Raw genomic sequence first — 26205 nt, forward strand, 5'->3', positions numbered from 1 at the left:
TGTGCAAAGACTGTGAAAAATACTACATGGGACAAACTGGAAGAAAATTGACCATATGTGTGCATTAATATCAGTTTGCCACTGCCAGACACGACCAGTACTCTTTCATTTCCAACCACACAGACAATAAAGGACATAAATTCAACTGGGATGATGTAACCATCCTCGCACAGGCAAAACAAAGACATGCTAGAGAATTCCTTGAAGCCTGGCACTCCAACCGGAATTCAATCAATGAGAACATTGAGCTGGACCCCGTATCAAAGCCACTCAGATACAAAACCGGAAATACTTAAAAACAGAGACACTTAAATGCCAGGTAGGACAGAGCACCAACACCTTATTGACGAGGCACTGATGGTGTCACCTAATGAGACGACAAAACATCTGCAGAAAAACACACTGGCTCGATTAAGAAATCTACGACCTCACTGTTTAATTCACTTATGACATCCATATGAAATTCTAAAAATAAAGTTCAAGTATAATTTTTCTTCCATGTACCGCATTGTTTTTGTCTACTGCATTCTGAATTTCTAAATGTTTCAAGATGGCAGTAGAGGAGTGACAGAGATCAGGCAAATGAACCTGGGGTTTGTCCATTTCTGTCTGCATTTCTTTTCTTTTTCCTTTTTATTTCTTTTTTCAGATTATTTACAGTGTGGAAACAGGCCCTTCAGCCCAACAAGTCCACATCGACCCTCCGAAGAGCAACCCACCCAGACCCATCCCCTACATTTACCCCTTCGCCTAACACTACGGGCAATTTAGCATGGCCAATTCACCTAACCTGCACATTTTTGGACTGTGGGAGGAAACCGAAGCACCTGGAGGAAACCCACGCAGACACGAGGAGAATGTGCAAACTCCACACAGACAGTTGCCTGAGGCGGGAATTGAACCCGGGTCTCTGGTGCTGTGAGGCAGCAGTGCTAACCACTTACTTTTGCTTTTTTCTTTCTCTTTAAAGTCATTTCTGTTGTCTTTTTGCCTCAGTTGCACTGGTATCGCTGGCGGTTTTGGTGTGGAATGGTGGGGTTGAAGATAACGGCTCAGGCCTGGGGAGGCTAATTAAATATTGAAGGGGTAGCATCCAATGACGGCTGCAATGCCAGGATGAGGTGGAACAGCTCCGTTCCAGCCTGAAGTCTCCCGGCGAAAGAGGCAGAAATACCAGGCTTAATTCAGACTTGTTGGCTGAGCGAAGGCTTCAGGTCCACGACTAGGCCCGGACGCCAAACGGTGGAGGTAGTGACGGCAACAGCTTTGGTCCTAGTGCAGGACCTAATGGCACCAGCTCGTGACTGCATTGGCGAGGTTGGCTGAGCATGAACTAATGTCGGCGGTGGCGTTGGTGGTGGCGAAGTGGCATGGGAGAGTGGCGACTCTTTCTTTCAGCTTCGGCTGTGTGGCGAAGCGTGGTTACAGCAGCACTGTCGGTTTAGCCACAGGACGCGAGCCATTGGGGTGGAGGAGCCTGGATGCAGGCTCATGGCTGAACCAGATGTGGGAGCTGCTCCGAAAACCACCCACCTTTATTGAGATAACACTATAAGACAAACTTTCTTATTTTATGTTTTCTGACTTTATTTTCTTTTTAAGTCTTTACTATGTAACATTTCATTTCCATAAACATCTACACAATTATAAAATAAGTCTACCTACAAACAAGATCTTTATTAGATAGAAACTGCAGTAAATAAGATTAAGCATTAATGTTAACAAGGTACAACTGTTAAACATATTCCTTGGTGGCATCTTCTGGCTTGCCCGTGAACTTCTCTCGTATCTTTTTCCACATAACTTTCTTCATTTCTTCCGTTTGTTTTAATGTTATCTGTTGCAAGAACCATTAGGCATCTTCCACCATAAAAGCTTGTGTTTCTGAGATGAGGTTACTTGTTTTTGTCAGAAAAAGAATGAATTCTGGCCAAGCTTCCATACATCCATTCACATTTCTCTGGATCTGCAATCTGGGAGCTCTCCTCTTCTTGGAAACATTGCGCCACTCTCTGTTGGATGAAAGCGCTGAGTTCTTGACCTTTCTTGGTCTGATCAAGAGGGCATTTCTCACAGAGTTTCAGGAAGTGGCAGTACTGCGTTGTAGCCATTCTGAGGGCCTTTGTGCCAGTGGTTAGCCTTTATTGGGTCCACTGGCACCAACCCTTCAAGAACAAACAAAACTTTTCCGACTTTATATTCTGTGATTTGGTCTACTTGCAGTTTTTAAAATTGGTGCTGGAGAGTGGCAGCAATGAAGACCATTTTTTATTGCATTAGTATAAAAAAATGTGTCAATAAATCAAATCAAATGTCCAATTATTAGACACTTGATAAATGTTTTCAGTATTTTCTCAATAACTGTTATTGTTCTAGCTCCTCTGTTGAATAGGAGTGATATATTTCTGATGTATCAACCGGCTAACACCATTCCAGAAGGAATGGCTATTTTGTAAGACAACAAACAATTTAACCACTCAGTTGACATTTATTTTGAAACCTTAGCTCAGTTTGTGATGGCTGCTTTGTGATGCAGAGTGACACTGACAGCATGAGTTCAATTCCCTCAGTGGCTGAGGTTATTACGAAGGACTGTCTTTCTCAATCGCTCTCGCCACACCTGAGATATGCTTAAAAAATCACACAACACCAAGTTATAGTCCAGCTACCTGATGAAGGAACAGCTGACTGAAAGCTAGTACTTCCAACTAAACCTGTTGGATTTTAACTTGGTGTTGTGTGAAATTTAACTTTGTCCATCACAGTCCAACCCACTGGCTCCTCCATACCTGAGGCATGGTGACTACCAGTCATCTCTTTTTCAATGTCCAATGAGAAGCCCAATAGCCATCTGGGACAATGTGATTGTAGTTGGGAGAATTAGTTTTATGCCCTGAAGATTGCTGTTGAATTTTCACCTTGCTGACACAAGACAGAAAATAATGGCATAAAGTTATAACTTTAAAGGGGGAAGGGGTGAGGGGGAGGGGGAAGAGAGAGAGAGAGATAATGAGTGATTGAAAGAGAGAGAGAGAAAAAAAAACTTGTAAAATCATGTCACAGACATGATATAATTGCCTTGAGCTAATACATAAAATAATTAGGAAGACAGGGTTCATCACCCACTTACTGAACACTGCAACTGTAAAATAAGTGGAGGGGAGCTTCACATTAGTCATCATCGGGAAATGTTAACTGTTTCTTTTTACTGATGCTGGCTGACCTCTGAATTTTTCCACCTTTGGTTTGTTCTTCTTTCAGATTTCCAGCATCCACAGTATTTCACCTTTAGTCTGACATATAGTTGCTGTGTTCATTCTTTTTCTGTTAACTGTCAGTATGATGTCCTCTAATAAATCTGTGAAGTTAACAATCACACAACACCAGTTTATAGTCCAACAGGTTTATTTGGAAGCATGAGCTTTCGGAGCGCTGCTCCTTCATCAGACAACCACCTGATGAAGGAGCATTACTTCAAAAGCTAGTGCTTCCAATTAAACCTGTTGGACTATAACTTGGTGTTGTGTGATTGTTAACTTTGTACACTCCAGTCCAATATCAGCATCTCCAAATCATCTCTGATAAATCTATAACTGTGTACTAGTGGTTCGACACTACACCTTGAAATTTAATTCCTGGCACCTAATAAGTTCAGCTTGGCTTTCTAGTTTTCCTTCAACAGAAACTGTTATAACCATTACTTAAAGGTAAAATTATTCTTCCTATTTTTCTGTCCTGATTCACTGTCTTTGAAATATTTTGCTTTGATTTTGCTTTGAAATATTTGAACACTGAATAATTGCTGAATATTGAGGGTTTACATGAACAATGCTGCATATAATTTCCTTCACCATTCTAATATCATGTATATATAGCATGTCAAAACATGGAGAATAATCATTCATTCTTGAGTTTAAAAATGTCTATGTTTCTAAATCATTTATTCTTGCATCAAATGACAAAAAAAAGGCTGAGCAGCAATGTTTAGATTTCCATTTTCTATTCCATATTTGGTGACTGAGTCTTTTAATACTTTGCATGTGATTATTAATGTCAGTTAGAAATTCTATTTCTTTGTAACCTGAGCTTTGCTTTGCACTAATCCCATGTCATGCATGAGATGAAAGTGCCTAATACCAGTTCTGGATTAAAAAAAAAGGAAACATTGGCATTGCCCAATTAGATGGATGCAATAAATATTCACAAAAAAGTGACATGAATAACAAGGAATAATGAAAAATAATAATTAAAACGTGACATGCAGAATATTGCATGACTTGTGTGTCCTTCCTGTAATAGACAGATTAGAACTGCATGGGAAGTTTTTCTAGTGAATTAACATTTTGCTCCTGCATAAGTAAAAAAAAAAGTCATCTAATTTAAATGGTGGCATGTTTTTGAGTAAGATCACTTAAAATAGGCTGAACCAGAAAAGAAAAGCAACTGGGAATTGAAAGCACTGCTTCAGATTTTTAAAATTCAGCCCAAGGCTAACTATCACATTACTTTATATTGTATTCAGTGATCTAATAGTTAGCACATGATTATTTTCCTCTTACTCTTGGTAGGAGTTCATTTTCCAAGATTGTTTATTTATAATTCACTTAGTCTTAAATTTATCTGGATGATTGTTTTACTGCAGACAAGCTTTTCAAAGACATTGTTCCATCAGCTCACACCCCATTATCTGTCACCACGATTACTTTTTTGAAATCACTGCAATAACCTTTCACGTGGTATTGCCTTCGTCATGTTGAATTTTAGCATGAGAAATTGCAGAAAAGATGTTTTGTTTCTGTTTGAGCATTAAGATGTTTTAAAACAAGGCCAGTTCATTTCAATAAATCTTCAATCTGTAGCAATGCCCATGCTGTGCTAGGGATGTTGATGGAAAAAGTAAATGGGACACTTGCCTTTACTGGCTGACACATTGAATGTAAGAGCAGAGAGGATATGCTGGAAATGTATGAAACATTGTTTCGGCAGCAGCTAGAGTGCTGGGTGCAGTTCTGGTCAGCAAACAAAAGGAAAGAAGTGAATTCACTAGAGACAACCGTACAGGGAAGGATTCAGGATTAGTGGTGCTGGAAGAGCACAGCAGTTCAGGCAGCATACGAGGAGCAGTAAAATCAACGTTTCGGGCAAAAGCCCGTCATCAGAATAAAGGCAGAGAGCCTGAAGCATGGAGAGATAAGCTAGAGGAGAGTGGGGGTGGGGAGAAAGTAGCATAGAGTACAATAGGTGCGTGGGGGAGGGGATGAAGGTGATAGGTCAGGGGCAGGGGGAGGGTGGAGTGGATAGGTGGAAAAGGAGATAGGCAGGTAGGACAGGTCATGGGGACAGTGCTGAGCTGGAAGTTTGGAACTGGGGTGAGGTGGGGGAAGGGGAAATGAGGAACCTGTTGAAGTCCACATTGATGCCCTGGGGTTGAAGTGTTCCAAGGCGGAAGATGAGCTTTCTTCCTCCAGGCATCTGGGGTGAGGGAGCAGCGGTGAAGGAGGCTTGTGTCCTCAGCAGAGTGGGAGGGGGAGTTGAAATGTTGGGCCACAGGGCGGTAGGGTTGATTGGTGCGGGTGTCCTGGAGATGTTCCCTAAAGCGCTCTGCTAGGAGACGTCCAGTCTCCCCAATGTAGAGAAGACCGCAACGGATACAATAAATGATATTAGTGGATGCGCAGGTAAAACTTTGATGGATGTGGAAGGCTCCTTTAGGGCTTTGGATAAAGGTGAGGGAGGAGGTGTGGGCGCAGGTCTAGCAGTTCCTGTGGTGGCAGGGGAAGGTGCCAGGACGGGAGGGTGGGTTGAAGGGGGGGCGTGGACCTGACCAGGTAGTCACGGTGGGAACGGTCTTTGCGGAAGACGGAAAGGGGTGGGGAGGGAAATATATCCCTGGTGGTGGGGTCTTTTTGGAGGTGGCAGAAATGTCAGCGGATGATTTGGTTTATGCGAAGGTTGGTAGGGTGGAAGGTGAGCACCAGGGGCGTTCTGTCCTTGTTACGGTTGGAGGGGTGGGGTCTGAGGGCGGAGGTGCGGGATGTGGACGAGATGCATTGGAGGGCATCTTTAACCATGTGGGAAGGGAAATTGCGGTCTCTAAAGAAGGAGGCCATCTGGTGTGTTCTGCGGTGGAACTGGTCCTCCTGGGAGCAGATACGGTGGAAGCGGAGGAATTGGGAATAGGGGATGGCATTTTTGCAAGAGGTAGGGTGCGAAGAGGTGTAATCCAGGTAGCTGTGGGAGTCGGTGAGTTTGTAAAAAATGTCAGTGTCAAGTCGGTCGTCATTAATGGAGATGGAGAGGTCCAGGAAGGGGAGGGAGGTGTCAGAGATGATCCAGGTAAATTTAAGGTCAGGGTGGAATGTGTTGGTGAAGTTGATGAATTGCTCAACCTCCTCGCGGGAGCACGAAATGGCGCCAATGCAGTCATCAATGTAGCGGAGGAAGAGGTGGGGAGTGGTGCCGGAGTAATTACAGAAGATCAACTGTTCTACATAGCCAACAAAGAGACAGGAATAGCTGGGGCCCATATGTGTGCCCATGGCTACCCCTTTGGTCTGAAGGAAGTGGGAGGATTCGAAGGAGAAATTGTTAAGGGTGAGGACCAGTTCGGCCAAACGAATGAGAGTGTTGGTGGAAGGGTACTGTTGGGGACGTCAGGAGAGGAAGAAACGGAGGGTTTGGAGGCCCTGGTCATGGCGGATGGAGGTGTAGAGCGATTGGATATCCATGGTGAAGGTGAGGTGTTGGGGGCCGGGGAAACAGAAGTCTTGGAGGAGATGGAGGGCGTGAGTGGTGTCTCGAACGTATGTGGGGAGTTCCTGGACCAGGGGGGATAGGACAGTGCCGAGGTAGGTAGAGATGAGTTCAGTGGGGCAGGAGCATGCTGAGACAATGGGTCGGCCAGGGTGGTCAGGCTTGTGGATCTTGGGAAGGAGGTAGAACCGGGCAGTGCGGGATTCCCAGGCTATGAGGTTGGAAGCTGTGGGTGGCAGATCTCCTGAGGTGATGAGGTTCTGTATGGTCTGGGAGATGATGGATTGGTGATGGGGGGTGGGTTCATGGTCGAGGGGGAGGTAGAAAGAGGTGTCCTCGAGTTGGCCTTTGGCTTCAGCATAGTAGAGGTCAGTGTGCCAGACTACCACTGTGCCCCATTTATCTGCTGGCTTGATGGTGAGGTTGGGATTGGAGCAGAGGGATTGGAGGGCTGCGCGTTGTGAGGGTGAGAGGTTGGAGTGGGGTGGGGAGTAGACAGGTTGAGGCAGTTAATGTCCCAGCGGCATTTGGAAATGAAGAGGTCAAGGGCGGATAATAGGGGTATCCAGGTGGATGCAGTGTGTTGGATGTGGGCGAAGGGGTCCTCGGAAGGTGGGCGGAAGTTCTGATTTTGAAAGTAAGCTCGGAGGCAGAGGTGACGGTAGAAGTGTTCGCCGTCACGGCGTGTATTAAATTCATTGATGCATGGACGGAGGGGGATGAAGGTGAGTCCTTTGCTGAGGACTGATCGTTCATCCTTAGTGAGGGGAAGGTCTGGAGGGATGGTGAAAACTCGGCAGGGCTGGGAGCTGGGATCTGGTGTGGGTATGGAGCTGGGAGTGTGGGCGGAGCCGGTAACTGGAGTGGGTGTGATGGTGGGGGGAATGTGGGTGGAGTCATAAGCAGGGGTGGTGTTCCCCTCAGGGTTCTGGGGGCCAGGAATGGTGACAGTGGGATCTGTGGGGGGGGGGGGGTGTCAGCAGAATGCAGGTGAGTGGCGTTGGTGGGGACAGAAGTGGTGGCAGACACGGCAGTAGGGGTGGTGGAAGTCACTGAGCGTGTGACATCAGCGATGATGTGAGAGGCGGAAGTGATGTCACGTGTGATGCATGAGCAATTGTGAGGGGCTGAAGTGGTTGTGGGAGTGGCCATGATGGGGGCAGAAGTGACATCATCAATCAGCGTGGGGGTGGCAGCTGCACCAGCCGATATTGGCCTGACTAAAATATACAGATGAACCTCAATTATCTGAAGGACATGGGCATGGAATACTTTGTTCGGTTAATTGACTTCCAGATAATTGAATGCAGGATAATATAGTTTGGCCAAGCATCAAGACATTGCAATCTTGCCGGATAATCCCATATTTGGATAATAAAGCTTCATCTGTATTAGGGGAAAAGCTGCATTGGGTTTGGGTTGTTTTCTTTGGACAAGTGGAGACTTAGAGGAGATGGAGGCCAATAAAATTATGGGGGGTACGGATAAAATGGATAGAAAGGCTTTATTTCCTTGCTTCTTACAGTCTAAAGCCAGGAATTGTGGGTGTAGGGAAAAAAGTAGTGTAGATTAGAGTAGAATAATTTCATTTGTCATTTCTACCATATACAATAAAAATAAGACAGCGTTCCTCCAGGACCAAGGTGCTACATGAATACACAGACCACACGAGGACACAATCACACACAGGGCAACATAAAGTGCATAGAGAAGAGCAAAACATGCAAGACAGCACAGTAATTCCTGACAAGAGAAGACAATGAGAACAGTGGTGGACAAGCTACAATGCAACAATGAATGATCATCAACAGTCGATCATTCATTGTTAAAGTATGTAAAAGTAGTAGTTTTAAAGAGAGTTCAAGGGGAAATTCCACCACCCAGAGTGCTGAGATCTGAAACTCGCTGAAAGGATGGCAGAGCCAGAAACCCTCTCAAAAACAGCTAAAACATTCTTGTAGATGACCTAATTTTGATGTGCGTATTCAAGGTCACAGAAGAAGATCCAGAAAGTGGGATTAGGTTGATGGCCCTTTGCCAGTTAGCACAGTTATGTTAGCCTGATTACTCTCCAATGCTGTAAGATTTCATTAATTCTGTTTTATAATTCTTAAGAGGTTGCTGCTGACTCTTAAAAAGGATGTGGCTACATGTACAAAGAATTAATGATCAGGTGCAGAACAAAACTAACACAACAGATTAATTAGAGGTGCTTCTGTTAAGCAATCCTGGTTCATCGAACAATGGTTAAAATCTTCTAAGTTACAGGAAAGCAGTGGTTTTCCAGTCAGAACCGCAATATAACTTTCAAGCACTGGAGGGGCTGTAGCACAGTGATAAAGCCCTAGAAAGATTGTTAATGCCCTGCTGCATTATTTATGGATAAAGCAAAAATAATAGCTGTGACTGCAAAATATATCAAAATTACAATTGCTGAGTTCAGTAAAGGAGCCCAGAATAAGGGAGCTGGATCTTAATTTACTCTGTAGCATACCATTCCATTTTCCACTCAGTTAATGTGTATCTTTACTAATGCTTTATTCCTCCTAGAATATTTTTAAGTGAATGATTTGTTCAAATTAATATTCACGCCTTATCAAACTATGCCAGTTTGTCCAATTTCAGCCTTTACTTAGGAATGTATTGAAATCCAAGAAACATACCATTGTTACTTTTTTTTTCCTAAGACTAACACTCCTAGTTTAATAAGTCCAGAATTAAGGTATAACACTCGATGGACTATCCAGAGATCTATGAGAAAAACAATAATTTCACAATGCTAGATTAATAGGAAAACTTTACCAACTAGCCATCTCTTAATCAAAATGAATATTAAGCTACTTGGCCTTTTAAAAAAAAATGTTTGTTTGTCTCTAACTCTTGAATTACATATGCTTCCACTTATTGGCCCAGATTTTGAGATGGTAATAATGTCAAAACTGTGATTACTCCAATGAAACTGACCACAGGTTCTGAGGTCTGCACATGCTCAATAAACACAGGAATCCAGAAACTGTTGTTACCGACTTTGCATTTCTCCAAAGGGTATGCTTTTGATATCAACCCAGAATGCCATTAATTAGAATTTGTTTTTAATTGATGAGGACTTCTCTTATGCTCCTAGCCTTGCCTAAAGAATCCTTGAAAATGTTTTACACTGTTCAGTGAAGTACAACTGAGCTTCAAAAACTTATGAAGTTCTTAATTACTGCTTAAATCCTCCTTAGCTATGAAATAGCTACACAATATTTGTTGAATGCCAAATATCTCTATTGTAAAATGGCATCTTGCCTAGTTAAAAAAAAACAAAAAGTTATTTCGTAATTTATATGTGATATTTTTAACTTCCACCTTAATTCCTTGTGCATGTCTCAACCCTTTAGCTCACTCTCTGAGAGATTTAATAATTTAAAAAGAAGAGATGTTTTTACCTCCTTGTTTACTCTCTGTGAGAATATTACACTATTATTGGCTGCTTAGCCTGTTTGATAACATAATTGCTGTTGAATGCTGGCAGATCCTCATGAATTTGTACCAAATTCTAACTAATACTGTATAAGGAAAGGGGAAGTCCACATTACAGAAATGGCTAGATCTTTCTGGATGGCTTTATTTGAGAACAATGATGAGCACAGGCTTGTCATGAATTGCAAAATTCAGCACATTGTTTAAAACAAAAACTTCATTGCGCATTACGTGTTATCCGAGAAATGTGTTTGTAATTCTCAAATTCCCATCTCAAAGTGACAGCTAAATGAGTAAATTTATTAATTTCCTCAGAATCAGACAGTTTAATGAATCAATTACTTCTCATAAAACATGAAGAGTTAAAAATATTACATCATTTTCTTCAAGACAAGTTGAAGTCAGTCTCCCCTCATTTCCATTAAATTTGCAACCACCTTATGCATGTGTGTGACAACTCATTTGTCTTAACATAAGGGAGTTTCACCATTGTCAGCCTTTGTGGCAAGTCTCTTTTCTATGAATGCCACAATTCTTGACATTCTGTCATATAAAACACTCTCCAAAATGATGCGTGCTTATATCCTCAGAACACAATACTTATTGTTTCCACACAACAGGTAGGAATGATTTGTCCTTTGTTGAACCTATGGAGCCAATTCATCAAAGCTATACTTGTAAATATTTGCATTTCAAAAAGACACTAACACAGGTTGCACTCTGAGAGAAGCAGATGGTGCAAGATTGACTGTTCATACTGCAACCTCCCCCCAACCTTGTGCAGAAATTGTCTTTCTTCTGTACCAGTACCTGGGGAGATATTCATTTCAAGTCATGCACTCTTTCATGCCTTCTGTCGGCTACTAATTCACCCACTTGCTGCAATGCAACACTTACACTTGAACCAAAAGACTTCCTCTGTATTATTTGCCTGTACCACTACCACTGTACAATGTAAAATGTTGCCTTTCCTCAAGCTCACGACTGCAGTCAGCTTAAAGAGCTGATTAAGCCTTGGTTCAACATTGCACATAAAAGATGACATTTCTTGCAGCACTCGCTCAAAAACTGCAAGGCCTTGTCAGTATAGACTTTGTACTCAGACCTCTGAAGTAGGATTTGAAGTCAATTTTCTGACTCACAGGTAAAATACTACCACGATGACTCATATGCGTTCTAAAGATAACTTTATACTCACCATACAAATTCAATAATAAAAATTTAGCAGAACATAGTGCAATAGCATTTAACCTTCTGGCATAGCAATCTAATTATTGCATTTGGATTGGATTTTTGTATTTGGAATACAGATGTATAAGGCCAGTATTCCAATTTAGCATCAAATATCCTATGCCAGGGGCAATCTTATCTTCAATATTCTCTAACTGTATTTTAAACCCACTGTTCAGCAAAGTCCAGTTGTTGTAGTCATTGGGCACTTTCTTATCTTTCAAAATTTTATCGGAAGTTACTTTTGCATTTGATACTTACTCAGTTCACATCAAGGCTACTGAAATAATTCCACTACTCTCCTCTTTGTAATTTTTCACTTCGGATCTGTTTGGACTTCTGGTGCCTCTGACTGGTCAGTTCAGGTAAGTACAGCTCCAAATCCTCACAAATGATACTTGAGTTCAGAAAATTAAATGCTGAATTGTTCCCAAGTGTTTTGCTGGGATTTAAATTTCACAGATTTTGTTCGTGCTAAGAAAATGATTTACAAATTAATTTCCATTGAGAACCAATCTTCCACTAGAAATATAGCTTGAGAGAGGAAATTACTACTACACTCAATTATTAATATTTCAAAATCGTGAGATATAAATCCCACAAAAAGTGTTTTCATTGTGAAGGTGTGAAGTTATCTTAATCCAGTATCCAAGTTACTAATCTACTCTGTTTGAGCCAAATTTTAAATCTCATTGCAAATAAGAAATACATACAACCAATTTAATTGTTCAGAAATACTCAAAGCAAAGACTTACCAAAATATTAAGCAGAGAGCCTTCATTATTTGCTTGTAATACATCAAATTCCTGAAGGCAAAAAAGAGACATGCAGCATCCATATCTGAAATAATTAGAAAACCCTATGTCTCTTTGAATTCTCCTTTACAAAATTGGGCTGTGGTAAGTACAACAGTACCAGTCAAATTACATCCAGAAACATGAGGTTGAACAATGGCCTAAGTATCGATCCTGAAAGAGGGCACTACAGAAGCCACCAAAAGAGATACATTTCTCAAGAAAATAACTAAAATTGGATGCAGGAACTGCAGAAGGGCCCCTTCCATCATTAAGTTTCTCTCCACAACCCAACTCACTTTTAAGCTCTCCTTCAGCCACTTGAGTTTGTCAGAATGTGCTGCTGATCTCGCCAAAGGAGTAGAAGGTCTGTCTACATTAAAGCTGGAACAAATATGGAGAGAGCCATGGCACTGCGTCTGGTACTAAAGTTCACAGAGTTGGAGTTGAGAAAGGAGTAGCACCAGAAGTCCAAACAGATCCGAAGTGAAAATAACCTCTGCAATGTTAAAAGCCATGGATTGCAGATAGGTCATTGATATAACCCAACAACCATCTTCTCCATAGTGCTCAGGATTCGAAGGCATTGACCCCTATTTGTCTGATCTTCTCCCTTCCATTATGTATTACTTTGTTTTACAAAGGGAGAGAATGGATTTCAGTGACTATGTGACACTGTCTTTGATGATGTGATCTGCTATAGCTGAATACTGGACTTCTGTGGAGGTAATGAGATGTAGATCTGAAGCTGAATGTGTTAGATGATGTGTGAGGGAGAGGTGGAATATTAGGATACTAGACATGAGTCCAGGGTGTTGACAGTGCTGTTGGGTAAGTAATAGAAGTGACATGTAGTAGGCAGTGTGAGAGGTTGCAAGTGTGATGGGGAGAAGATACTTTGAGATTCAGTGACTTTGACCACTGGTGTGAGATCATTAGACTTCTTATGGTGCTGTTGTCAGACATTTGGTTCAGACTTTGTAAGTTGACTGCCCCAGCTACCTACCCCTGGACCTTCCCAAAACGGGCCCATTAGAATCTCTGCCCCTAGTGGAATCATGCCATCTCTGTTCTTGCCCACTTGTGCCATGAATGTCTCCCATACTGCATCAGTCACTTAAAGAGAAGTTTGCCTGTCCTAACGTTTAGTTTGCAATAAGTTACATGGTAGTGTTTGTTTTTGTACAACTTCTCTTTAAGTTACAGGCGGTCTTTAAGAAGCAAAGGCTGACTAGCCCACATGTTTTAGAAAGAACACTGTACTATGCAGGCGTGTGATGAATGAAAAACCAAGGTGTCCTAATTTTTGGCTGGTAGTGTTATGTAGATGAGTTAAGAGGAAGTGAGGACTGCAGATGCTGGAGATCAGAGACGAGAATGTGGTGCTGGAAAAGCACCAGATACTACAAATAACAGATACTGCCTCAGGCAAAATGGCTTTCAAGTTAAAAAATTGTACGGTGTAAGGGGTGTGGCCAGTGCTCCCAGCTCAGCTTTTCTCTGGTTTGGTTTGGCGCAGGAGATGAGCAGTTGAATTGACGATTCAGGCATTAGCCCTTGAACATCCTGATGAAGGGCTTATGCCCGAAACATTGATTTCCCTGTTCCTCGGGTGCTGCCTGACCTGCTGTGCTTTTCCAGCACAATACTTTAGACAGATGAATGGACTAATGGCTATTCTATAAATCTGTCCATCAGGTTGTTCTTAAGCTAGGTAAATGACCTGAAAATTTCATAAACCTTTATATTGGTTTGTAACAAAAAATAATATTTCCCGAGCAATTGCAAAAAAATCTAATGGACAACTATATTTACATTTTATTTGCCACATTCCATCAGCTGGTCTACCATTATCCTTCCTTCAGTTCCCCTATTTTGTGTCATTCACAAAGTTGAAAATGGTAATCTGCACACATGCGTCCAGGTCATTATTATATATTAGATCCAGCTTTGACCACTGAAGAACTGTCCTTCATCCAATCTGAAAAATGGCCATGCATCATTGCTCTCTGTTTCCTCTCATTCAGTTGAATTTGCATCAATGCCATCACTCTCCTTTTTACTCCTCAGGCTTTAATATTGCTCACAGGCCTGGTCAGTGCCAATTTATCAAATGCTTTTTCAAAGTCCGTGCACACCACATTAAAAATATTAGCTCGTCAATCTCTTCTATTCCCTCTTCAGAAGATCAACCAAGTTAATGAATCACTATTTATCTTTAAGAAATCTTTGCCAACTTTCCTTCATGAATTTGGACTTGTCGGAGTGTTTGTAAATGAACTTTACAATAGGTTTCCACCACCAAGCTTACACTGATGAGTTCATCAATGCTGGGCTAATCCTTAGACATTCTTTTTTGAATAAGGTGTAATGTGTGAAATTCTCCGATATTCTGCCACTATCTCTGTATCAAAGCAAGACTGGAAGATGACAATCAGTTCTCCTGCAATTTCCACCTTCAATTTCCACAGTACCCTCTGATGCAACTGTTTCAGTTCCTGGTGACGTATTGACTTCAAGTGGAACCAATCTTTCTAATACCTTCTCTTGAACAATATTTTGCCCATCTATTAAGTCAAGTATCTTCTCTTTCAATAAGACTTTGCCAACAAATTCTTCCTTGGCAAAGGTAGACATGAAGAAATGATTAGTGTCTCAGCTATAATTTATACCTCCTATAACGATGCTGCTCCTTTAACATGGTTATGTTGTCTTTGGGGTTTTTTTTCAGAGGGATTGTAAAGTCTCAATTTCTGATGTGTCTGGTTTGCATGGGTTTTAGGTTCAATTTGTTCATAGCTAACAGATACTGCCTCAGGCAAAAGCTTTCAAGTCTTAAAAAGTTGTACAATGAAAGGGAAGTGGCCAGTGCTCCCAGCTCAGCTTTTCTCTGGCTTGGTTTGGTTTGGTTTTTAGCAGTCTGGCTGTTCAGAGTTGTTGGTCAGTTGTTAGCTGGGAATCCAAAAGAAACAGTGACATGGAAGTTAAGAATCACGCAGCATCAGGTGATAGTCCAACAGGTTTATTTGGAAGCACTCGCTTTCGGAGCACTGCTCCTTCATCAGGCGGTTGCAGAATACAAGGTCGTAAGACACAGAATTTATAGCAAAAGTTTATAGTGTGATGCAACTGAAATTATATGTTGAAAAAGACCAGGATTGTTTGTTAAATCTCTCATCTTTTAGAATGACCATATTGGTTTCAGTTATTTCATATGTATATCCCAGAACTTATTTTTAAAGTACCATTCTGAAGTGAACTTTAACAATAGGTACCATGTCATCTCAGATACTATATAGAAGGTGTGAGGTATGGCCTGGGGCTGAATGGTGCTCAGTGGTTGGCACTGCTGCCACAGAGCACCAGGGACCCAGGTTTAATTCCCACCTCGGGTAACTGCCTGCATGGAGTTTGCACATTCTCCCTGTGTGTGCGTGGGTTTCCTTCAAGTGCTCCGGTTTCCTCCCACAATCCAAAGATATGCAGGTCAGGTGAATTGGTTATGCTAAATTGCCCATAGGTGAAGTGCATTAGTCAGGCATAAATATAGGGTAAGGGAATGGATCTGGGCAGGTTTCTCTTCAGCGGTCAGTGTGGACTTATTGGGCTGATGGGCCTGTTCCATACTGTAGGGAATCTAATCTAATTATTAATGTGCCCTGTGTGAGGCTGTCTATGCCTTAATGTTCAGACTGATTGTATTTCTAAAAAAGGGATTTACAGAATCTTACATGGATTCAGGCAGTTTTTGAGCAAAATGAAATGGAATGCTGCAAGTACAAATTCACCCCACAAACTTATATGTATGTGTGAGTGGCTGCGCATGGGTAGGTGGGTGTGTGGGGGGGTCAGGGGTTATGAGTCTCTGTGCGAGAGTGTGTGTATGTTTCTGTGTGTGAATGTGAGTATAAACGGGTATAAGTCTGTGAGAGGGTACGGGTGTGAGTGTGGGTGTGTATGTGTGAGCGCATGAGAGAGAGCTTGTGTATGAGAGACGGTCTGCATGAGTGCATGGGTCTGTAGGAGTGTGTGTGTGTGTGTTACTGAGAGAGCGGGAGAGAATGTGTAGTGCAGTGGGGTCATCTGTAGTGTCACATGAACTAAAGGTCGTGTTTGAGGCCATCTCCATGGGTGCCAAACCTGGCTATCAGCCTCTGCTCGGCGACTTTGCACTGTTGCCTGTCCCGAAGTCCACCTTGGAGGATGGTCTTGGTTCACGATACACTGCAGGTGACCCCACTGCACTACAGACACACACACACTCACGCAGACACACCCACACTCACACACACACACATATCCTCTCACAGACTTATACCCCTTTGCACTCACACTCACACACATACAGATACACACACTCTCTCACAGACACTCTTACCGCACCTCCCCTGTCCCCCAACAGGGTGCATTTATACTTGCAGAATTATATTTTCTTTTGCTCAAAAACTGCGTGAATCCATGTAAGATTCTGTAAATCCCTTTTTTAGAAATAGAGAGTCAGTCTGAATATTGGGGCACAGACGGCCTCACACAGGACACCTCACACCTTCAATTCATTATCTAAAATGACATGGTACTTATTATTAAAGTTCACTTGAGAATGTAAATCTAAAAAAAACGTTCTGGGATTTACATATGAAAGAACTGAAACCAAATGGTCATTCTAAAAGATGAGAGACTTAACAAACAATCCTGGTCTTTTTCAATATATAATTTCACTTGCATCACACTGTAAACTTTTGCTATAAATTCTGTGTCCTATGATCTTGTACTCTACAACCAGCTGATGAAGGAGCAGCGATCTGAAAGCTAGTGTTTCTCAATAAACCTGTTGGACTAAAACCTGGTGTTGTGTGATTTTTAACTTTGTACACCCCAATCCAACACCAGCACCTCCAAATAATGACATGGAAGAATATGTTCCATGTTAAATCTCTCTGACATCTCTATTGGCACACCCTGTGTTTGATTTTACTTTTTTTTGTCAAGGGGATGTTTATGGGGATGCTGTACGTATTTGGAACAGCATTATGAAGTTGTGATAGAGTTGATTGGATTTTTAAGTAGTTAAGTTATTTTATATTCTGTTCTCTTTTGTTTGTGTTTCATTGAGTAATCTTGCAAATAAATTCTATTTTGTTTAAAACTAAATATTTTTGCCAGCTGCATCACTTCTGAGAAATCTGCACTACACCTGCTTAAAACAACTAGCAAAGTTAGAGTCTGGGCTAACTTCTTGATATGTTTTGAGGGAGTCTGGTTTGGTCCATAACACTCCACACATGGATTCCTTTTTACATGTCCCATTGGTGCATTCTTTTTATTGCTTTTTACTATTTATTCAGCTACATAAATCTTTTGGAATTCCTGTTCTGCTCAAACCAATGCGTCCCAGCCATTATTCTGTCAGGTTCGATAACTGTTCATTCAACACTCTCGCAGACCATAAAAAAACCAATGAAAGAACTTCTCAAACTAAGCATCTTGTTAGAAAATGTCATATAATTTTAAATATTGAATTTTACATGCAGGCTAATTAATGCTTTTTGCCTTTGGCAGGAAACCAACCTTCTTATTGGTCCAAGCCAAATTCCGAAATGTTCCTTTTTTCAATTCTATCCCCCCTGGATGGAGCAGAACCTGTCTTTTATCATCTAATTCTTCATAGACTTGTTAATCTCAAACTTGGTTGTGATTTTCAATTTGATCTGCATTGACCACAGCAGTACTGAGAAACAGCTATCCACTCAAACCACAATTTCAGACTTCCCTATCTAAGCTTTGGAAATTGTAAAGTGATGGTCTCAGACACATGACCTCAAGTTAAGAGAATAAGTGCACACCGTGGGTAGAATGCACTATTCAAGATGACACCAGTTACATACCCAGTGAGAACATCATCACTGATCTCCAAGAAGCTGCCAGTAATACACTGAGAGGAGGTGTGTGTGGCTGAGTGGGATCATAGAGACTATATTCCCAGTGAGTTTCTGGGATTGGGGTGAAGATGTGTTTGTTGGCAACAGTGCCTCTGGCTTTTGGTTTTCCTCCACACAACATCCTGATGTTGAATCTCTCAACTGAACCCTAAGTGCCTGTAAATGAAAGCCTGCCCACCCACTCTGAAGACCCAAGTAACTTTAAGGTTCATGGACAGCATGCAGGAGACGCAGGATTATCATGAAATCCCTGTCCCAACATTACATCCCAGCAGACTCTAGAGTAATTCCTCTCAAGCGGCTTGTTAAGGAATCAAATTTAAATTTTACTGTCATAAAAAAAGAACTTCAGTGTCAGACGCCTGAAAAAGCAATAGATGGGCCATGCAAAAGTCTAGAGATAACATTATCATCTTGAGGAAGATCCCACTAAAATTGCAAATATTGCACCACTAATGGCCTACATCAATCATTACATGTGTACTGTTTTGTTTTGCACACAAAAACAGTTACAATTGCTTCATAGCCATTGTGTTTGTGACAACTAGCATCACAACAAAATGCAGTAACTGAAATGTATGAGCTTCAATTTCATTCAATTACTCCATCCCAAACACAACTGTCAACAGTTTTATTGCCATTGTATAATTTTAGAGGTCCTGTTGTCACTACCCATCTGTTATTCATTAACAACCCATACATAAGTCGATAGATAACAATCAGAATCCACAGCTAATGATTTCTACAAAGCCAAAAGCTCTCGGAATAAATAGACTAAAGTCATATTTAATCTCAGTCAGAAATGGTAGCTCTGAACACCAAAACAAACCGACTACAAAGATGACGGCAATTAAAGCATTGCCGATGTGACAGAAAATGAAAATCTGCCTTGACAAAAATTTAATGAAGTGTTTGTTTGCACACTTTGAAGTTTTGGAACAAAAATCCGATTATAATGAATAAGTGACATGAGAAAAGTTTGCACCAACTTATGACAATGAAAGCAGAGTGATGAATGAAGAAAATCATTTCAAACAAATTAGGAAAAATTCTGACAGTAAACAGTTTTAAATAAAGACTATTCATGTTTTAGCATACAGCAAAGAAGATCAATGAAGGTTTGCAAGATATTTATTCACAAGAATAGAACATTGATCGCATGTTCAGTTTACGACAAGACCAAATCTGTAGCAAGGGCTACTGTGATGATGACAAGTATGCTTTTGCTTTGAACGGATTACTTCTACATTAAAGCTGTAGGCATGTACAATGTCAGCGAGTGGTGAGCCCTGCAATAACCAGTACTGAACATGCATTCTTTGTGACATTATCTCAACTAACTCTGATACAAATTTCTATTACAGTTTTCAATCAATGTCCACTTTCCAAGGTCCAATTATGATGAAGTGGTCAAGTCTTGTGTCACTAATTTATGTGCATGATTGGCTGCAGCAGATATATTTACTATATTAGGATGACTAATGCTTTTAGATAAGTGTTCATAACCAATGCTATTATGCTAAGTGCCAGCTCTGGAGTCTTTAGACATCTTGTACATGCAGTTAAGCTATTCAAAAATGACAGTTGACAGCTTTCAGCAGAGATGTCATTCTCAGATGATGAAGAATATTCAGCAAAGATTTATTAGTTGGGCATTCCTTCAGCATTGAACAGTTTTTTTTTCCCAGCATTAAGACTGAGAAGGGTGGATTTCAAAAGCTTGATGCTTTGGGCTTCCAAGAGAGAGGGTGATATGCCCCACAGTGTTTATGATATGTGGAAGCAAAGCAATTAGTAATTTGTCAGGCAATTCTATTAAGAAATAGCTGGATGAAGTTCTTGAGATTAAAGGTCACAAAGATAATTACAGCCATAGATTATTAACATAATATGAAACCTTATGATTCAGGCCTCTGGAGTCCATAGAATTGAGTCAGTCACAATTGAACAGTACGGGCTCTAATGTCAAACAGACACTTGGATGTTTTATTATTTTACTTTTGTTCATTAGAAATAGAAATTTGAATTTATATGTTTGAAAGCTTTCCCTTAGCGAATTTAATAAGTCTTAGATCACAAACATTGTAGGCATTTGAAGGGCAAATTTTAATGAGGTAAAGACTCTAAATTTCAGATTTGGTAATGTTTTGGTACTCTCAACAATTCACTATTGCTTACTTGTTGAGTGGAGGTGAGAACCATAAGTACAGTTCAAATTTAACACCTGTAGTGAAGTGATACACAAATATATCTTCATTTATTTACAAGCAGAAATATCAAATCTGATAGTGAATTACATCATTTTTGCTTCAAAACAAATTATCATTCCTTCCATTCTCAGAAAATAACTGCAATGTTTGTGTTTCCAATTTTCTTCCAAATAAATCAAAGTAGTTACATTCTATCATCACATTTCCTTTTTTTAATTCAGTCATGGGACATAGGTGTTGCTGACTGGCCAGCATTTATTGCCCTTTCCATCTGTGGTAATTATTTTGATATCTACTCACATGGTGACCATCTGAGGACTCCTGACAATAATCATAGACTTTTCCTTCCTTCAAATACAGTTGGTTGGCTGTGCAGTTGAAATGATTTGTTTGTATCTATTGACAGTGTGAACAGAATTTCCATTAACCCCAAGTTCAGAAACCACAAATGTGCCATAGTTTGAGCACACGAGACTAGAGCAGCACAATTTTGTTGCAGTGAAGTCTTTATTATATTTGTAAAAAGTTTGCATTTCTGGATGTGCAAAGTTCCAAGTGTTGGTTCAAAGCAGACTCACACCAAGAATGCATATTTTCCAAAATTATGCTGATGAGCACAATATCTTTGAACTGCTGTTCAATCAAAATACTCGAATTAATTGTTTTTCTCCTGTAATAATTTTTTTCACTCAATTGGCAAATGTTATAATAATTCAACAGAAGGGAGACATTTTAAAAGTTGTACTTTGTGAAAAAATATCATGTCTAACCCTGGTATTTCCTGTCCTAAGCCATCATGTGAATTATGTAGAGGAAAATGGCAGTGGTCTTTTTTTTAAATAAATAGAACAAAGAAATTGATAAATATAGAAATATAAAACGTAAGGACCTTCCTGATGACGTTAGTTTCCCAACCTTTCTGATTGAAAACATTGAGATTTCTACTTTGCATGCTGATGAGTACTAATTCATCTACATACTAGTTTATAGATAATAGAGTCAAAAATAAATGATAAGACACTGGCCATTACACCTGGCTAGTAAGGATAAAAATCCTCTATTCGTGATAAGGTTGTGCTGTTATTCAGTTGACCCAGCAGTCACAGTCTTTTTGGGGAGTGAAATCTAGATCATCAGCATTGTTTGCATAAACTAAAACTTTGTGAATTTACTTCTGTGTTAAATATGTCTAGTTTTATGACTGCACTTATTTTATTCTGGACTCAACTTCATTGGAAATAGCATCTCTCCATCTACCCTGTGATAGCCTTTTATTTTCTTCAAGATCTAAATTAAGTTAACACTTACATTATTTTTGCAGCTATACAACTTTTATTTTAGCAATTCCTGCACACCGAGCTGGGAATTTGTGTTGCAGACGTTTCGTCCCCTGTCTAGGTGACATCCTCAGTGCTTGGGAGCCTCCTGTGAAGCATTTCTGCGATGTTTCCTCTGGCATTTATAGTGGTTTGTCTCTGCCGCTTCCAGATGTCAGTTCCAGCTGTCTGTTGCAGTGGTCGGTATATTGGGTCCAGGTTGATGTGCTTATTGATTGAATCTGTGGATGAGTGTCATGCCTCTAGGAATTCCCTGACTGTTCTCTGTTTGGCTTGTCCTATAATAGTAGTGTTGTCCCAGTCAAACTCATGTTGCTTGTCATCTGCGTGTGTGGCTACTAAGGATAGCCATGAAACGACACGACCAGCTATCGCAGAAATGCTTCACAGGAGGCTCCCAAGCACTGAGGATGTCACCTAGACAGGGGACGAAACGTCTGCAACACAAATTCCCAGCTCGGTGAACAGAACCACAACAACGAGCACCCGAGCTACAAATCTTCTCCCAAACTTTGAATTCCTGCACACTTGGGCGCACAAATATATTTGCTCATTCACTGATCACTTACTCCCACCAATAAATTAAAAAAAGTTCTGATTTGTCTTTCTTGGCTTCAATGAAGATGATCTAACAGATCAATAAAATTAATTTCATTTCTATCATTTTTACCCACTAATCTGTTTATTTCCTTTTGTAAGTTGCTGTTACCATCTACAGTATGTATGCCTCGTAACCTGCAGCCATCTGCAAACTGGTATATGTAACTTGGTATGACTTCATTCAAGACATTCCCAAAACCTGTTCAAAAGTGTAAAACTTATTTTGCATGTTTCTTTGAATTTAATGTAGAAGTAAATTAAATGCTTCAAAAGTAATATATTTGTACCTATTTGTCTTTTGCCTGTTTACTCACTTGGTGATGTAAGTATTTAACTTCACAAACATCTCATTTAGAAACTGAAATATTTAAATTTTCTTTTTTAATGCAGCTTATTGGAATTTTGGCAGTTAAGCAGAAAATCATAGACTATTTATTGTGCTCATTGAGGCTATTTGGCACATTAAGCCTGCACTGAACTATTGAGGATGGGATGAGAGGTGTGTAGTCAATAAATCCTGACTGGGTTACATTTTCCTCCTTTAATTAATATTATCATACAAATATTCAACATACTCTCATCAAATTGCAGGTTAAAAGTCACACAATACCAGGTTATAGTCCAACAGGTTTAATTGGAAGCACACTAGCTTTCGGAGTGCTGCTCCTTCATCAGGAGGTTGTGGAGGACACCATTGTAAGACACAGCATTTATAGCAAAAGTTTACAGTGTGAGGTAACTGAAATTATACATTGAAAAATACCTTGATTGTCTGTTGAGTCTTTCATCTGTTCGAATACCATGGTAGTTTCACTTCTTTCATGTGTAAATCACAAAACGTTTTTTAAAAAGTTGCATTCTCAGGTTAGCTGTAACAATTGGTGTTAGCTAGACAATATGTTGAAAGTGTTAGTCCACTGTGTTCTCTGTCTGTGCCATAATGTTTAGACTGATTCTAATCTAAAAAGTGAGATAACAGAGTTTTACATGAATTTATGCAGTTTTTGAGCAAAGTACAATGTAACTCTGCAAGAACAAATTCACCCCACAAACGTATATGTATATGTGTGCATGTGGGTCTTTGTGTGTGTGTGTGTGTGTGTGTGTGTTCGGGGGGTGGGGTTGTGAGTGTGAGAGAGTGTATATGTGTGTGTATGTGAGTGTAGAGTTTCTTAAGTCTGTGAAGGAGTGCATGTGTGAGTGTGGAAGTGTGTGTGTGTGTCTGGTATGGGGGGTTGTGAGTGTCTGTGAGAGAGAGTGTATATGTGTGTGCATGAGTGTAAAGTGGTCTAAGACTCTGAGAGGATGCCTGTGTGAGTGTGGGAGTGTGTGCGTGTCTGTAAGGGTGTGTGTGAGTGTCTGTGTGCGTGCCTATGTATATGTGTGTCCGTGTATATGTGTGTGTATAGGAGTACCTGTGTGTGTGCGCGTGTTGTGTGTATAGGAGTGTCTGTGTGTGTGTGTATAGTGCAATGGTGGTCATCTATAGTGTGACATGAACCCAAGGTCCCGGTTGAGGCCCTCCCTATGGGTATGGAACTTAGTTATCAGCCTCTGCTTGGCCACTTTTCGCTGCTGTCTGTCCTCCCTAACGACCTGATGAAGGAGCGGTGCTCCAAAAGCTAGTGTGCTTCCAATTAAACCTGTTGGACTATAACCTGGTGTTGTGTGATTTTTAACTTTGTACACCCCAATCCAACACTGGCATCTTCGAATTGCAGGTAGCTATTTTAAGTGATGCATTATTGCATTTGTATTAAATGTATTAACATTCCACAGCCTAATTTCTAGGTTTTTTAAGTCATATTGCGCCCTCAGAAAAATCAGCTGCACTTAACACTGTACATTTGCAACAGTATGAGGTACTGACTTAGGTAGACATTGGTCAGAAACATATATTGTGGTTTAATGTGCCCAAAAAAAAATGCAAAAAGCCTCCTTTAGCAATAAATCTTGCCAGAAGGATTTCTTCCACCTACATGACTGAGATTTAACGCATGCAAGAGCCAATTGGATCATCAATTTTTTGGTAATTAAGTAGAAAAGGATAGACTGTCTACTGTGCTCATTGAGGCTATTTGGCCCATTGAGTTGGCTGGCTGAAACATTAAGGTTAAGTCATCCAGTGCCATGAAGTAAAACTTAGATGAAAAAGGATAGACTGCTGGCTTCTGTTTGTGCTGCTATACTTCTGTTAGTACTGCTCTATAACTGGTTATTGGAAGATCATGCAAGTAGATGTGCATCCAAATGTGCTTTGGCAAAGCAGCAACGTATCTGTGACTTCTGAAGCAGAGAAATCTATATTCTACAAAGTAAAGCAATAAAAGAAAAACAATTGCTCAAAAGAACCATTTTGGCAGCATCTGAAATCAAAATATCCATCACTCCTTTCCATACTCGATAGTGTAGAATACACTTAAACTCAGTTCCAGTAGGCATCAATTCAGTGAGCAAACACAGAAATGGAATCCACATGTGAAAGGTATAATTCTGATCTTTTGTTGGCCTCTATTATTTTTGAGCAGAAACAGTGGTCAGGCTACATACACTATGAAAGTGAACCATAATTTTAGACATTACTCAACAGCTGAATGAAAGAGGTTTAGTGCTTGTCTTGTAAATTCAAGTGTTCAATCCTCCTTAATCTTCTAAAATCCATTGTTATCTCTATTTATATTTCTCTGCATTAATTTGGTATTCATTCTTAAGACACCTGTCTTCCAATCAAAATATTTCATACTTTGAGGAAGGGTCGCTCAACCTGAAACGTTGACTCTCATTCCTCCCCACAGATGCTGCCAGACCTGCTGAGCTTTTCCAGCAATTTATTTTTTTATTTCTGATTTACAGCATCTGCAGTTATTTTGGTTTTTGGTTCTTCAGGTTGTCACAACCACTTGATGAAGGAGCAGCGCTCTGAAAGCTTGTGCTTCCAAATAAACCTGCTGGATTATAACCTGGTGTTGGATGATTTTTAACTTTGTTTTTTAATATATTTCAAAGCATTCGTTGCAACTAGTTCCAGGCATGGCTGCCCACTTTATAGATAGCCCAAATTGTTTATGATGTTGGGTGAGGAGAGATAAACTGGCTCCCCTTCTTTATTCAGCCTCCCCTTGGTTGGACCAAATAAGGTTAATATAAAAAAGTTCCTTCCCTTGTTTTCTCCCAGATCAAATCAATTTACATTTTAAAAGGAACCATTTTACCCAGTTTTACTTGAGTTAACAAAAGAGTGAGTTTGTTAGTTATTAAGTGTGAGAAGATATAATAATGCAACAGCCATTTGTATGGATTAGAAATAGGAAGTGGACCTACAAAACAAATAAAAGCTTGAAAAAAAATGTCTGGATCGCACTCTGAATAATTTCTGAAAAGTCAACTTATGCTCTCACATGCAGTTCTTAATACTGATAGCGTTAATGTTGATAACTGAATATTCAATTTCTGAATTCTTGACTTTACATATTGAATATAATTCTTTTATTCTGGTCTGTTTTGAAAGTGACTGGCTGAGTGAGAGAATATTTTTCCCTTTCTTTTCTTGCAGTGCAGTAATGTATGATAGTTGTTCTCAGGCTGTATTCTTCTATCTATTAGTATGCATCAGGTCGCTAATGCATACAGACCAGGCACACTGTCATTTTCTAAAGTCCTTTTTATGCTTATTCCTGGAAGGGTGAAATGCAAACATGTCTGCAGGCGGTGGCTTTCTCCTGGGAGGATGAATAGCTAGTCAGTCTCTTGGTATTTCTTTCAATTTATTCTTTCTGTTTGTATTTCCCCTGATTCTACATAGGTGTGAAATTCCCTGTGTCCACGGAGGACTTTGTTGGACAATCACAAATTGGCATCCAGAACGATCTTTTGGCAA

General features: G+C 40.3%; 1 pseudogene; it reads right to left on the reverse strand.

Moving 5' to 3' along the window:
- Positions 1 to 1735: 1735 nt before the first annotated feature.
- On the reverse strand, positions 1736 to 2111 carry LOC122557544 (ubiquinol-cytochrome-c reductase complex assembly factor 2-like; annotated as a pseudogene).
- Positions 2112 to 26205: the final 24094 nt, after the last annotated feature.

The sequence above is a fragment of the Chiloscyllium plagiosum genome, unplaced genomic scaffold (assembly GCF_037043375.1).
Source record: "Chiloscyllium plagiosum isolate Xiang-an unplaced genomic scaffold, Cpla_swu_hap1 HiC_scaffold_11, whole genome shotgun sequence".
Taxonomy (NCBI): Eukaryota; Metazoa; Chordata; class Chondrichthyes; order Orectolobiformes; family Hemiscylliidae; genus Chiloscyllium; species Chiloscyllium plagiosum.